The sequence below is a fragment of the Hippopotamus amphibius genome, chromosome 7, assembly GCF_030028045.1.
Source record: "Hippopotamus amphibius kiboko isolate mHipAmp2 chromosome 7, mHipAmp2.hap2, whole genome shotgun sequence".
Taxonomy (NCBI): Eukaryota; Metazoa; Chordata; class Mammalia; order Artiodactyla; family Hippopotamidae; genus Hippopotamus; species Hippopotamus amphibius.
In genome coordinates, this window is record NC_080192.1 from 9,165,939 (window position 1) to 9,179,206 (window position 13,268).

Consider the following 13,268-nt stretch of genomic DNA (forward strand, 5'->3'; position numbering starts at 1 on the left):
AAGTAAGTCATTTCGAGTGGCGCTGCTTACTGGGAAGAGAGTTTGTGGATATGGCAGTGTGACGGGTAACTGGCGACAAGGAAGGGCAGGAGGGCACAGCTAGTGCACAAGAGGAGAGGAAAGGGAGGAGTGGGCTCAGGAAGCCTGGGTGTCACCGAAGGCCGCTGTGGCTGGAAGAGTTGGAGGGAAAGTGAAGAGGGCAGGCTCTGACCTTGCTGGCCCCAGGCAGAAATTGGGCTATTCCTCTGAGGACAAAGGAAAGTTGTTGACTTCTGAGCAAGCCATTGACATGACCATGTTGGTAAAAAGATCCCTTTGACTACTGTGTACAAAACTGGGTGTTGAGAAGAGGATTGGCATGGAGACAGAAAGACAGAAAGTTAGGGGGCTGTTGTACTGGATCTAGGCAACAGTCCCTAGAGTGGTTTGTGTCAGCTGATGGCAGTTGGTGGACTTTATTTAGGAGATGAAATTGTCAGGGCTTGACCGTGGATTGGTTGTGGGTGATGATGGGAAAAGATGTGTCAAAGATTCTCCCAAATTTCTGGCAAGGATAGCTAGATTTGAGGAGAGGGAGAGTGTTCGGTTTGGGCATGTTGAGGTTTTTTTTTTGTTTTTTTTTTTTTTTTGCTGCACAGTGCAGCTTTTGGGATCTTAGTTCCCCGACCAGAGATTGAACCCGGGCCCTTGACAGTGAAGGCTCAGAGTCCTAACCACTGGACTGCCAGGGAATTCCCTGGACACGTTGAGTTTGAGGTGCTTTTGAGACATGCAAGAAAAGAAGTCAGATCATTCCTTAGATGAAAAGGACTAGAGCTCAGAGTAGAGGGTTAGCAAGAAAAGACAGCAGAGAGTGAGCAGCGGAGAGGCAGGAGGAGCAGACGTGGCACAGAACCCAAGATGAGGAGGGCACGGGCAACAACACAGCATGCTTTTGAGAGATCCAGGGTAACTGAAGAAAGCCCATTAGATTTAGCCATCCAGAGGCCCTTGGCCCAGGCAATTTGGATGGAATGGTAGGGCAGAAACCCAGATGCAGTGAGTTGAGGATGGCTGGGAAATGGAGACACGGAGACCTTGAGAATAGGTGGTTCTTCCCAGTTGGTGGAAGTGAACATGGGTTTGAGGGAGGGTTTTTTCTTTTAGGTTGGGAGAAACTTGAGCCTGTTTAAATGCTGAAGGAAAGGCTTAACAGAGAAGAGCTGATATCCAGAAGGGGGAAGAGGGAGGCAGTCTAGGAATGGGATGGTGTTTCACCACCTTGCTGTCTTACCAACACAGCTCCACGTGGCCCGGTATGACTGCTTGAGCTCCAGCCATTTAGTCTGAGTTCAGCCAGCGGGAAGGAAAGAGAAGGGAAGATGGCATTTGCTTCCTTCTTTAAAAAAAAAAAAAAAAAAATTAACATTTACTTGTAAGCAATCTCCCTTCCCTTTTTTAAAAAAAAATTTATTTGTTTTTTATTTATTGGCTGCGTTGGGTCTTTGTTGCTGCGTGCAGGCTGCACGCAGGCTTTCTGTTGTTGCGGAGAGTGGGAGCTACCCTTCATCTTGGAGCCTGGGCTTCTTACTGCAGTAGCTTCTCTAGTTGCAGAGCATGGGCTCTAGGTGCACAGGCTTCAGTAGTTGTGGCACGTGGACTCAGTAGTTGTGGCACACGGGCTTAGGTGCTCCGTGGCATGTGGGATCTTCCCAGACCAGGGCTCGAACCCATGTCCCCTGCATTGGCAGGCGGATTCTCAACCACTGCGCCACCAGGGAAGCCCTCCCTTCCCTTTTAAGGAGACTCCAGAGGTTGCCCATGATGCTTCTCCCTACATCTCAATGGCTGAAAGGGAGATCAGGAACTGCAGGCTTTGGACTGAGCTGCAATGTAACCAGCTACAGTTTCTGTTACCAAAAAAGGATTGGGAAATAGATACCAGGAGGCTATGTGCAGTCTCTGCTGTGAAGTTGAGTAGGAGAGGCCCTGAGAAAGGGCCTCTGTGGAGAAAGAATCTGGAAAGAATTAAGACTTGGAATCCAGCCCACTCCATTCTAATTCCTGCCCCATATCCTGTTACCTGTGTGACCTTGAACAAGCCACCTACCCTCTCTGAGCCTCAGTATCCTCCTCTGTACAATGGGAGTGACAGTTTACCTGGCAGAATGATTGTAAGGATGACATGAAATGCCACAGGAAGACCTGACCTGTGGTAGGCGCTGATGTTTATTGCATTCCAATTACAATTTAAGTTTTTAAAAGAGAATAAATACACATTGAGCATCTATTGGATGCCAGGAACTTGTTAGATGTTTTTTCATCTGACCCTTATTTACTTCTCACTGCAACCTGGTGAGATAGGTATTATAATCATCCTAATTTATAAGGCAGGAAACTCCAGTTCAGCAAGTTATCCAACAAAGAAATGTCAGGATTTGAACCCAGGTGGTCTGACTGCGATGTTGTGATATAATAAGAAATATGTATTTCGTCTTTGTCCCAGTTTCTAGCACAGAGCTTCTAAAAGGGTTTTGAAATTTCCTGACAGAGGTGATAGGAGCATTTTTGTTTTCTGTCATAACAAGCAGCTTTTTCCCATGCTGGTGTTTACGGTTAATGAATGTCTGATGGCTGGAAGCCCCTCGATAACTTCAGATTGGGGCTTGATTGCAGAGGGACCAGCCGTGTGGTTAGAGGGTTGGAACTTCCAGCCCCCGACCCCTGGGGAAGGGAGAGGGACTGGGAGTTGAGTTTATCACCAGTGGCCAGTGATTCTATCAATCATGCTGATGTAACGGAACCTCCAAGAAACCCTGAACACAGAGGTTTGGAGAACTGCGTTGTGAACACATCCTTTTGCTAGGAGCGTGACACAGCCCAAACTCCATGGGGACAGAAGCTCTGCCCTCTGTGGACCCCACCAGATCTTACCCTATGTACCTCTTCATGTGGCTGTTCGGATCCTTTGTAATAAACCAGCAGTAGTAAGATGTTTCCGTGAGTTATGCGAGCTGTTATAGCAAATTATGGAACTTGAGGAGCGGGCCGAGGGAATCCCTGATTTGTAGCCAAATTGGGTAGAAGTGTGAGTAACCTGCGGACCCCCTACTTGCAACTGAAAAGAGAGGCAGCCTGGTGGTACTTGACCCTTAACCATGGGATCTGCAATGACTCTAGGTAGTTAGTGTCAGAATGAATTAAATTGCAGGGCACCCCATTGGTGTCTGCAGAGAACTGGAGAATTGCTTGCTAGGGGAACCCACACACTTGGCGTCAGAAGTGTCCTGCTGTTGTGGGTAAAAACACATTAGTAGGAGACACCAAGGCCTTTCCTGGCAACCCTGTGAGGTAAGCAGACCCTCCAAGCCCCTTCCCAGCTCAGCCTTGACGTAACTGCTTGAAGTTTCTCAAATAACCATGTGTTTCCTGCCTCTGTCTTTGTCCCTGTTGTTCCCACACCTGTCTGCCCAGTGAAATTCTGCTCCATCTTCAAGGCCCTAAGCAAATGAAAGCCCTTGACATTCTCCTTGATCCTGTAGGAGAGGAAAAATTTCCCTCTGCCCTTCTAGGTTCTTTTTGGCTGGTCTAATGTAATTAAGTTGGCATAAGACAGATCAACAGGAGAAAAACTATCAAATTTAATTTTGTACATATAGGAACACCAAACACAGAACGCTCAAAGAAGTGACCAAATCAGGCAGCTTTTATACCTTGTAGACAAATAAACAATTACTTGTGAAGATTTGACAAACTGAAAGGATTTTGCTTGGGGTAGCAAATTAATGAAGAAGTAACATAGTTTGTTTATACAGCCTTCTTGGCCTTGAGACCTTAAATTTCCTATCTCTGGCAATAAAGATGCCTCCTCTCTTCCTGGTACAGAGAAAATATCTTCACATGAAGCATTCATTTCCTGCTTTGTCAGGGGCACAAAGGAGGGTAAGCGTGTTCTCGCACTGGCTGTTTCCCAAGAAACTTTAATTCAAAATAATCAATATGTCGGAGTGGCATATTTGGGGGCGGCCTGCCCTGAGTCCCATCAATTCCCTCACTAAGAAACACTCCCTCAGTCATGTTTTGATCATTTAAAACCATAGTTATTGTTTGGAGTGACCTTTCTGAGGGCAGGAACTATGGCAGTTCAGTTCTGGGTCTTCTCACAGGCCCCAGGAAAGCTGCTCGGTGACCATGTGTGGCATCAACTAGGTTGAAGAGTCAGCTGCAGATGAATGGATACATTGGTAGATGAAGCAAGTGGGGGACAGGCAGTCCCAAGGTCCCCAAGTGACCTACAGGGGAGCTGGACCTACAACTTGGGGCTTCCAGACACGCCCCCCCCCATGCCTTTTTCCACCCCGACCCCCTAACTAATGCACTGTGATGGGTCCTCTTTCCAAAACTGCTCAGGTCTGATTTTCCAGGGAGCAAGAAGACACTGGGCTCAGCATGGCACTTGGGAGAACAAGCATTAAGTCATCACCTCCTGTTTTCAGGATACTGAGCTCCCAAGGAGTGGGGGCAGATACAAGGAAGTGTGCTGTGGACAGGCCCCCTTCTTCTCTGGGGTCAGCACGCCTGGGAACCAAGCTGTAAAGTGGATCCTCTTTTCCCCAGGACAACCATATGGGTCAGGGTTCGCCATCAATCCAAGTCATGCTTCTGCCAGAGGAACAAAGATATCACAACTGCTGACCTCGATAACTGTTTCAACAGCCCAGAGTGGGGACTTCCCTGGCGGCGCAGTGGTTAAGAATCTGCCTGCCAATGCAGGGGACATGGGTTTGATCCCTGGTCCGGGAAGATCCCACATGCCACGGAGCAACTAAGCCCCGTGCCACAACTACTGAGCCTGTACTCTAGAGCCTGAGAGCTACAATTACTGAAGCCCGCAAGCTTGGGGCCTGTGCTCTGCAACAAGAGAAGCCACCGCAACGAGAAGCCCGCGCACTGCAATGAAGACTAGCCCGAGCTCTCTATAACTAGAGAAAGTCCGCACGCAGCAACAAAGACTGAACACAGCCAAAAATAAATAAATAAACTTATAAAGAAATTCATAAAATAAATAAATAAACAGCCAGAGCAAGCTCCAGGCGCCCAGGTGGGCAGGCCACCTGGTGGGGACAAGGGCCCGGAGGCCCTGTGAAGCACACACATGGCCCGGGACATCAGATCACTCCAGCCCACCACACCGTGGCCTTTCCAAGCCCCGACAGCAGAAGAACAAACAGCCGTGCGCAACAAACAACTGTGCAGCTCCTCGGCCACCTTCTGGGGCTGGGAAGAGCAGTGCCGGGGGGCTGGATGTGCCCTTTGCCATGAGGTCCACAGCAAGCCTTTCTGTGGCTCCAGCCAGCTCCCCGCGGAGCCAGCAGATGCCATCAGTCCTCTGTTCAGCCTCACACACAGCCCCGCAGCGAGTCTGGTTTGCAGGTAGCAGCTTGGAAAGATGCTGTCAAGGACACTGAAGAATATTTGGAAGGGAGAATAGCATATTCACCCACAGCCCACCATTCTCATCCTCACCTTCTTTTATGCCTTCTTCATTGTGGCTGGGAACCCAGGCAACTGTTTTGGCCTGGTTGCCAAAAGAGAGTGCAGAGACCACCTTGGACTGGGCTCTTTGCCTTTCTGGGCTTCTCTTGGTCACAAGCAGTTTGCCATGGGGCTGTGTGGTCTTCACACTGACCATCTGAAAGGATGCATCAGAGACCTTTGACTGGGTACCCCTCATTTTCAAATGTTAGCTAATAAGCGTGTTTCCGGTTTGGGGCTGTTATAAACAGCTCTGCAGCAGTCATTCGTGATTAAAAACTATTCATTTAATTTCTTAGAGAGGCACAGTTAAATACCTGAGTGGGCGTGGGAGGAAATGATCTGCTTTACAATTTTAGCAAAGGGGAAAAAAGAAAAACGAGGAGAGAGGTAGAACCAATGGGACAAAATCAGTGTAAATCTTGGGTGATGGGTGTATGGGGTTTCATAGTACTGTTCTCTCCCTTTTTTGTATATGTTTGAAATTTTTCAAAATTAAAAATTAAAAATAGAAATGTAAACATAGTCCCTGCCCTCAGGGAGCTCACAGTCCTGCAAGGGAGACAGACAAGGAACCAGGCCCTGGAAGAGCAGTGTGACAGGGCTGGCATGGGGCTAGGGGACCCAGAAGAAGACCACCCCTCTGACTTAGGAAACCAGGGAGGGCTTCCCAGAGGAAATGACATCTTAGCTGAGGCCTGAAGGATACTACATTGGAGGTGGTCAGATGACATGGAAAGGAAGGGTATTCCAGATCGAGGTACCTGCAAGAGCATAGACCAGGTAGAGAAAGAAAGGCAGCAGCTAAAACCTGAAGCGATGGTCTGTCTGGCTTCAGTGTTTGTGGGATTGAGCCAAAGCTGGAGCAGAGGCAGGGCCTGGACCAGAGGTGCTTCGTGAACCATAGGAGTCTGGGGGCCTCCAGGTGTCTGACAGCTGGGGAAGAATGTAATCAGATGTGGATTTGAGGACAATCATTCTGATCACTGTGACTCCTGCATGCAGGGTGGATTGTGGGTGGTGGTGAGAGCCCTGGGCATTGTCACGTTTGCAGCTTTTTACTTCTCCTGAATTACTCCTTTATGACCATTTCCAGAATGCTCACCCCCACGTCATGCCCCACTGCTGTCTTCACTTCGGCTAACCTCTTCAAAGATGCTATGACCTCCTGTGGCATGTGGGATCTTAGTTCTCCAAGCAGGGATCGAACCCACACCCCCTGCAGTGGAAGTGCAGAGTCTTAACCACTGGACCACCAGGGAAGTCCCAGATGTAATAATGTTAAGCTGTGATCATGAGACTTCCCTGTTGGCGCAGTAGTTAAGAATCCACCTGCCAATGCAGGGAACATGGATCCGAGCCCTGGTCCGGGAAGATCCCGCATGCCTTGGAGCAGCTAAGCCCGTGCACCACAACTAATGAGCCTGGGCTCTAGAGCCCTTGAGCCGCAACTACTGAGCCCATGAGTCGCAACTACTGAACCCCACTCACCTAGAGCTGGTGCTCCACAATAAGAGAAGCCACTGAAATGAGAAGCCCGTGCACCGCAACGAGAAGCAGCCCCTGCTCACTGCAACTAGAGAGCCTGCTCGCAGCAATGAAGACCCAATGCAGCTGATAAATTAATTAATTAATTAAAAAACAAACAAAAAAAAGACGTGATCATACTGGAGTCGGGCAGACCTCTAATCCAACATGACGGTGTGGATTCCTCTCTAAAGTGGAGCCTAATATGTACGTCACAGGGTTGTTGTGGGTTCAACAGGGTTGCTGTGGATTTTATGTAAAAGATGAGATGGTGCTCCTATTACACAGAGGGAGACTGAGGCCCAGGGGGCTGAAGTGACAGCTAGACTGTGGAACAGCCATGATGTGAACCCAGGCCCCTCAGAGCCCCAGGTGGATCTGACTTCCCCTGGTCCCTGCCAACCCGTGGAAATGGCCCAGCGTGACAAGAGGAAGCCGACTGCAGCAGGAATGTGCCCTGGGCCCCACCCAGCAACGTGACCTGGGATGGGATCCTTCCCTGGCTCGGTTCCAGCTCCTCCTGACTGTGGTCGGGTGCTCCCGGCCAGTGCCCTGTCCTGTGGCTCCTGTCCCTGCCTCCTCAACCCTTTGGAGGATATCTGTGGAGGGAACTCCTCTGGCCAGCCACCCCCAGGGCCCAGTTGTGACCTCCTTCCTGGACCTGCCCCACAGCTCTGTCTGTGGAAGCTCCTGGCTTCCAAGCCATCCAACGGAAGCAGGTCCTTCCTAAGTCCAGCCCCTGCCAGCAGGCTGCCCATCTGCCAGGCAAGCTGTCTCCCCAGCTCATGGAGACAAGGCCTCTCCTTTCTGGCACCCCAGACCCCTTCCTGAGCACCCCAGACCTCCCCTGCCCACCCCAGGCTTCAGGAGCCCAAAGGAAGGGGAGTTTGCTGGAAGATGGCCAAGACCTGACAAAGAAAAGGGCAAAAAGTGTCTTTCCTGAGCATCCAGAGGGCTGTGGAAAAAGAAAGACCGGAGTTTGAGTCTTGGCTAGGGCACTACTAGCTGTGTGGCCCTCGATTCAGCCCCTCACTCAGTAAATACTTACCTAGCACCTACTGTACATCAGACCCTTAGAGAGGGTGGTATATGCACGACTCTGGACACGGACAGACCTGGTTCAAGTCCCTTTACTGTGTGACCTCAGATGAGTTGCTTAACCTCTCTGAGCTTCCTTTGTCTCATCAGTTAAATGGAAGTAACTCTATCATCCTCTTCTCAGGATCACTGGGAAGGTAGAATAAATATAGATAAAGTAGATATGGCGCCCAGTGAGTACTCCACAAATGACCTTACTTCTGATATAAAAGGTGCTGGAGGTTGAAAGGTAAGTAACATGGAGTCCCTGCCCCTAAGAAGGAAATGGGAAGAAAGATGAATGCAAATCAGTGATTAGTAAACACACCCTGGATTTGGCATAGAAGGACAGACATGTTGCATGGGGTAGGGCTGGAAAGGAGTAAAAAGGATGGAGAAGGACGCAGATACAGAGAATGGATTGGAGAACTCGAGGTTTGGGAGGGGGCGGGGGGTGAAGGGGAAGCTGAGACGAAGCGAGAGAGTAGCACAGACATATATATACTACCAACTGTAAAATAGATAGTCAGTGGGAAGTTGTTGTTTAACAAAGGGAGTTCAACTCGAGGATGGAAGATGCCTTAGAGGACTGGGGTGGGGAGGGTGGGGGGGACTCGGGGCGGGGAGTCAAGGAAGGGAGGGAATACGGGGATATGTGTATAAAAACAGATGATTGAACTTGGTGTACCCCCCAAAAAATAATAAATTAAAAAAAATAAAAGGATGGAGAGGTGGAAATCCAAAAGGCTTCCTGGAGGAGGTGCCCAACCTTACGCTATTCAGCTAACTTCTCTAAGCATCTCATCAATTGTTTCTTTTCTTTAATGATTAATTCTTAGGCACAACTATAGTCACCAAAAGATCAGTAGTTACCAGGGGTGCAGGGAAGCAATTGGATAGCACTGTACATATTGTATAACCTGTTTTTTTTCCACGGAATATAATTTCAATGTTTTATTTCATTATTCTTCTACTATAAATACCTTATGGTATTCCACTGTAAAAAGACAACCGAGATTAATTAACCAGTTTCCCTTGTGTGACAACTTGGTTGTTTCCTGTTTCTCAGGATTCAACTCAAGGTGGCATGGCATGTCCCTGTAGACCAAGATTTCTTAAACTTCTCTGTACAAGAGAGCCTCTGGGCACCAAAAAATAATATTTTAAAATGCATAAAATAATGTACCAGAGTTTGCAAAGGAAACCAATTATATTGAAACACATTTATCAAAATGTATTTTTATTTTTATTTATTTATTTTTTTTGGCACATGGGCTTAGTTGCTCTGCAGCATGTGGAATCTTCCCAGAGCAGGGCTTGAACCCGTGTCCCCTGCATTGGCAGGCGGATTCTTAACCACTGCACCACCTAGGAAGTCCCAAAATGTATTTTTAAATTGGGCTACAGTGGTCCAAAGACAGTGTGAAACCCGTGGAGCAGAGCAGCCCCAGCTGTGAGGCCTGAAGCACCCAGCCCCACCCAGCCACAATCAGCTGAGCCCCACAACGCCCACAGATGCACGATTTTGTTTTAAACTACTGAGTTTTGGTATAGTGTGTTACACAGCAAAGGCTAACTGATACAGTGGGGGAGGATAGCCTTTCTACAGAAAGCATCACCTGAGCTTATGATTAAACCTGGAGCAAATTAGCATATGAAAAGATGCTTCACGTGTCTTTAGGGAACTGCAAATTAAACAACAATGAGATAGCACTACACATATGTTAGAATGTCTCAAATCCAAAACACTGACACCACCAAATGCTCGCAAGGATGTAGAGCAACAGGAATTTTCCTTCATTGCTGGTGGGAATGCAAAATGGCACAGACACTTTGGAAGACAGTTTGGTGGTTTCTTACAGAGTTAAACATAGTTTCACCGTATGATCCAGCAATTGTGCACCTTAGTATTTACCTAAATGAGTTGAAAATTACATCCACACAACACAAAAACCTGCACATGGGTGTTTATAGAAGCTTCACTCATGATTGCCAAAACTGAAGCAACCAAGATGTCCTTCAGTAGATGTATGGATAAAGAACTGTGGGACATCCAGACAATGAAATACTATCAGAGATAAAAAGAAATGAGCTATTGGGACTTCCCTGGCGGTCCAGTAGTTAGGACTCTGCACTTTCACTACTGTGGCCCGGGTTCAATCCCTGGTCGGGGAATTAAGATCCCTCAAGCCCTGTGGTGGGGGGTGGGGGGTGGGGTGGAGGGGGAAGAAATAAACGAACTATTAAATTTCATGAAAAGACATGGAGGAATCTTAACTGCATATTGTTAAGTACTGAAGCCATTCTGAAAAGGCCACATACTGTATAATTCCAGCTATATGACATTCTGGAAAAGGCAAAGCTAAATAGAGTGAAAAATCAGTGGTTCCAGGGGTTCAGGAAGAGAGAGCAAGGGAGGAATAGTTGAAGCACAGAGCATTTCTAGGGCAATGTAAATATTCTATATGATACTGTAATGGTGGATACGTGACATTATGCATTTGTCAAAACCCACAGAATGTGCAGCGTAAAGAGTGAACCCTGTGAAGGGGAAGCCAGGACGCAGTGAGAGAGTAGCATTGACATATATACACTACCAAATGTAAAATAGATAGCTCGTGAGAAGCTGCTGCATAACACAGGGAGATCAACTCAATGATGGGTAATGACTTAGAGGGCCAGGATAGGGAAGGTGGGAAGGAGTCTCGGGAGGGAGGGGATGTGGAGATATATGTATTGATACAGCTGATTCACTTTGTTGTACAGCCAAAACTGTCACAACAGTGTAAAGCAATTTACTCCAATAAAGAGCTTAAAAAAAAAAAAGAGTGAACCCTGATGTAAACTATGGACTTTAGTTAATAATAATGTATCATTCATATATACAATGGAATACTACTCAGCCATAAAAAAGATTAAAATAATGACATTTGCAGCAACATGGATGGACCTAGAGATTATCATACTAAGTGAAGTAAGTCAGGAAGAGAAAGACAAATACCATATGATATCACGTATGTAGAATCTAAAATATGACACAAATGAACTTACCTACGAAACAGAAACAGACTCACAGACATAAAGAACAGACTTGTGGTTGCCAAGGGGGAAGGGGGTGGGGGAGGGAAGAATTGGGGATTTGGGGTGAGCAGATGCAAACTATTATATATAGGATGGATAAACAACAAGGTCCTACTGTATAGCACAGGGAACTATATTCAATATCCTGTGATAAACCATAATGGAAAAGGATATGAAAAAGAATGTATATATATATATATATGTATAACTGAATCACTTTGCGGCACAGCAGAAATTAACAACATTGTAAATCAACTCTACTTCAATAAAATAAATTTAAAAAAATAATAATAATAATGTATCATTATTGGTTTATCAATGGTAACAAATGTATCACACTAATGTAGGACATCAATAATAGGGTAAACTCTGGGGGCGGTGAAATGAGAAGTATGTGGGAACTTCCTGTATTTCCTTCTCTCTTTTTTTTTTTTTTTTTTTTTTTGGTCATGCAGTGTGGCTTGTGGGATCTTAGTTCCCCAGCCAGGGATTGAACCCAGGCCCTTGGCAGTGAAAGCACCGAGTCCTAACCACTGGCCCACCAGTGAATTCCCTCCTGCTCAATTTTATTTTGTCATTTTTACTGATATAATTGACACACAGCACTGTATAAGTTTAAGGTGTGCAATAAAATTACCTGACTTACATACATCATGAAATGTTTACCCCCGTGAATATCCATCACCTCTTATAGATACAAAATTAAAGAAATAGAAAAAAAGTTGTTTTCCTTGTAATGAGAACTCTTAGGACTTACTTCCTTAACAACTTTCACATGTAACATAACAGCAGCATTCGTTACATGTACTTTGTTGTGCATTACAACCCTAGTACTTGTTTATCTTATAACTGGAAGTTTGTATTTTGACCATCTTTATCCAATTCCCCCTTCTCCCACCCCCAACCCCCGGCCACAAATCTGATCTCTTCTTCTATGAGTTTGTTTGGTTGGTTGGTTGGTTGTTTTCGAAGTATAATGGACCTACAGTACTATGCTAGTTCCTGGCGCACAACAGAGTAACCCGATATTCCTGTACATTTCAAAATGTTCAATATTCAACTTTTACATAAACCCAAAATGCTCTAAAAAAGTAAAGTCTATTATGAAACACACACACACAAAATAGGTTGTAGTTGTGGATGTGCTTCTTATGAATGCATTTAATAGCAAGATCCCATAGCAGGGCTAAAAATGAAATGGTAATGAGTGGCCAACGCTCTGATTTCTGCAATGCTGTGATTTCTGTTGACGGTAAAGTCGTGGCTTGCTGCCTATATTTGTATGTGAAGGAAGGGCTCAATTTCATTGAGAGGTCCCTGGAAATAAAGATGTCATGTTTTTGTTCCCCATCCACGTTCACAGGTTCCTGTTAAATGGTTACCTTTCTTTGACCTTAGGATAAACTCCAGGAAAGAGTTTTGTTGGGTCACAGACGCACATTTTTTAAAGGTTTTTGCTGCAATCAGAAAGTTGTCTTCCAGTTTGCAGTTGCAATTTCCAGTCACCCAGCATACAAAAGGGCCTGTTCGCTTGCCTCCAACCTGCAGCCAGGGCGGGTGCTCCTGGAATTCTGCATTCCTGGGCCACTCTGCTCTTTAATACTGAAATGAAAATCACCTAAGCGTCAGCCTGGGCGACTAAGCCTTCAAGGGGTTGCTTTGCCAGGTGACTTGCAAGCAATGCTTCCTGTTTCCTGCTCTGACCTGGCTGCCACTTGTCACCTTGGCCACCTCCCTTCCTCTGGACCACTGCCCTTCTCCCCAGAAATGAGTCACCTCCTGCCATCTGGTGCCATCTCCAGGCTGCAGCTCCCAGGATGGCTTCTCTGGGTTCAACACCCTCCCTGAATTCCCTAAAACACAGCTACTATCAACCTGACAAAACCCGACTACAGGTTTGGGGAGAACAAAAGGCAGATTTAAACCAGAGGTCAGGGATTTTCCTGATGGTCCAGTGGTTAAGACTCTGCACTCCCAAGGCAGGGGCCCCGGGTTCAATCCCTGGTCAGGAAACTAGATCCCACATGCAGCAATGAAGATTCCGCATGCTGCAACTAAAGACCCAGCAT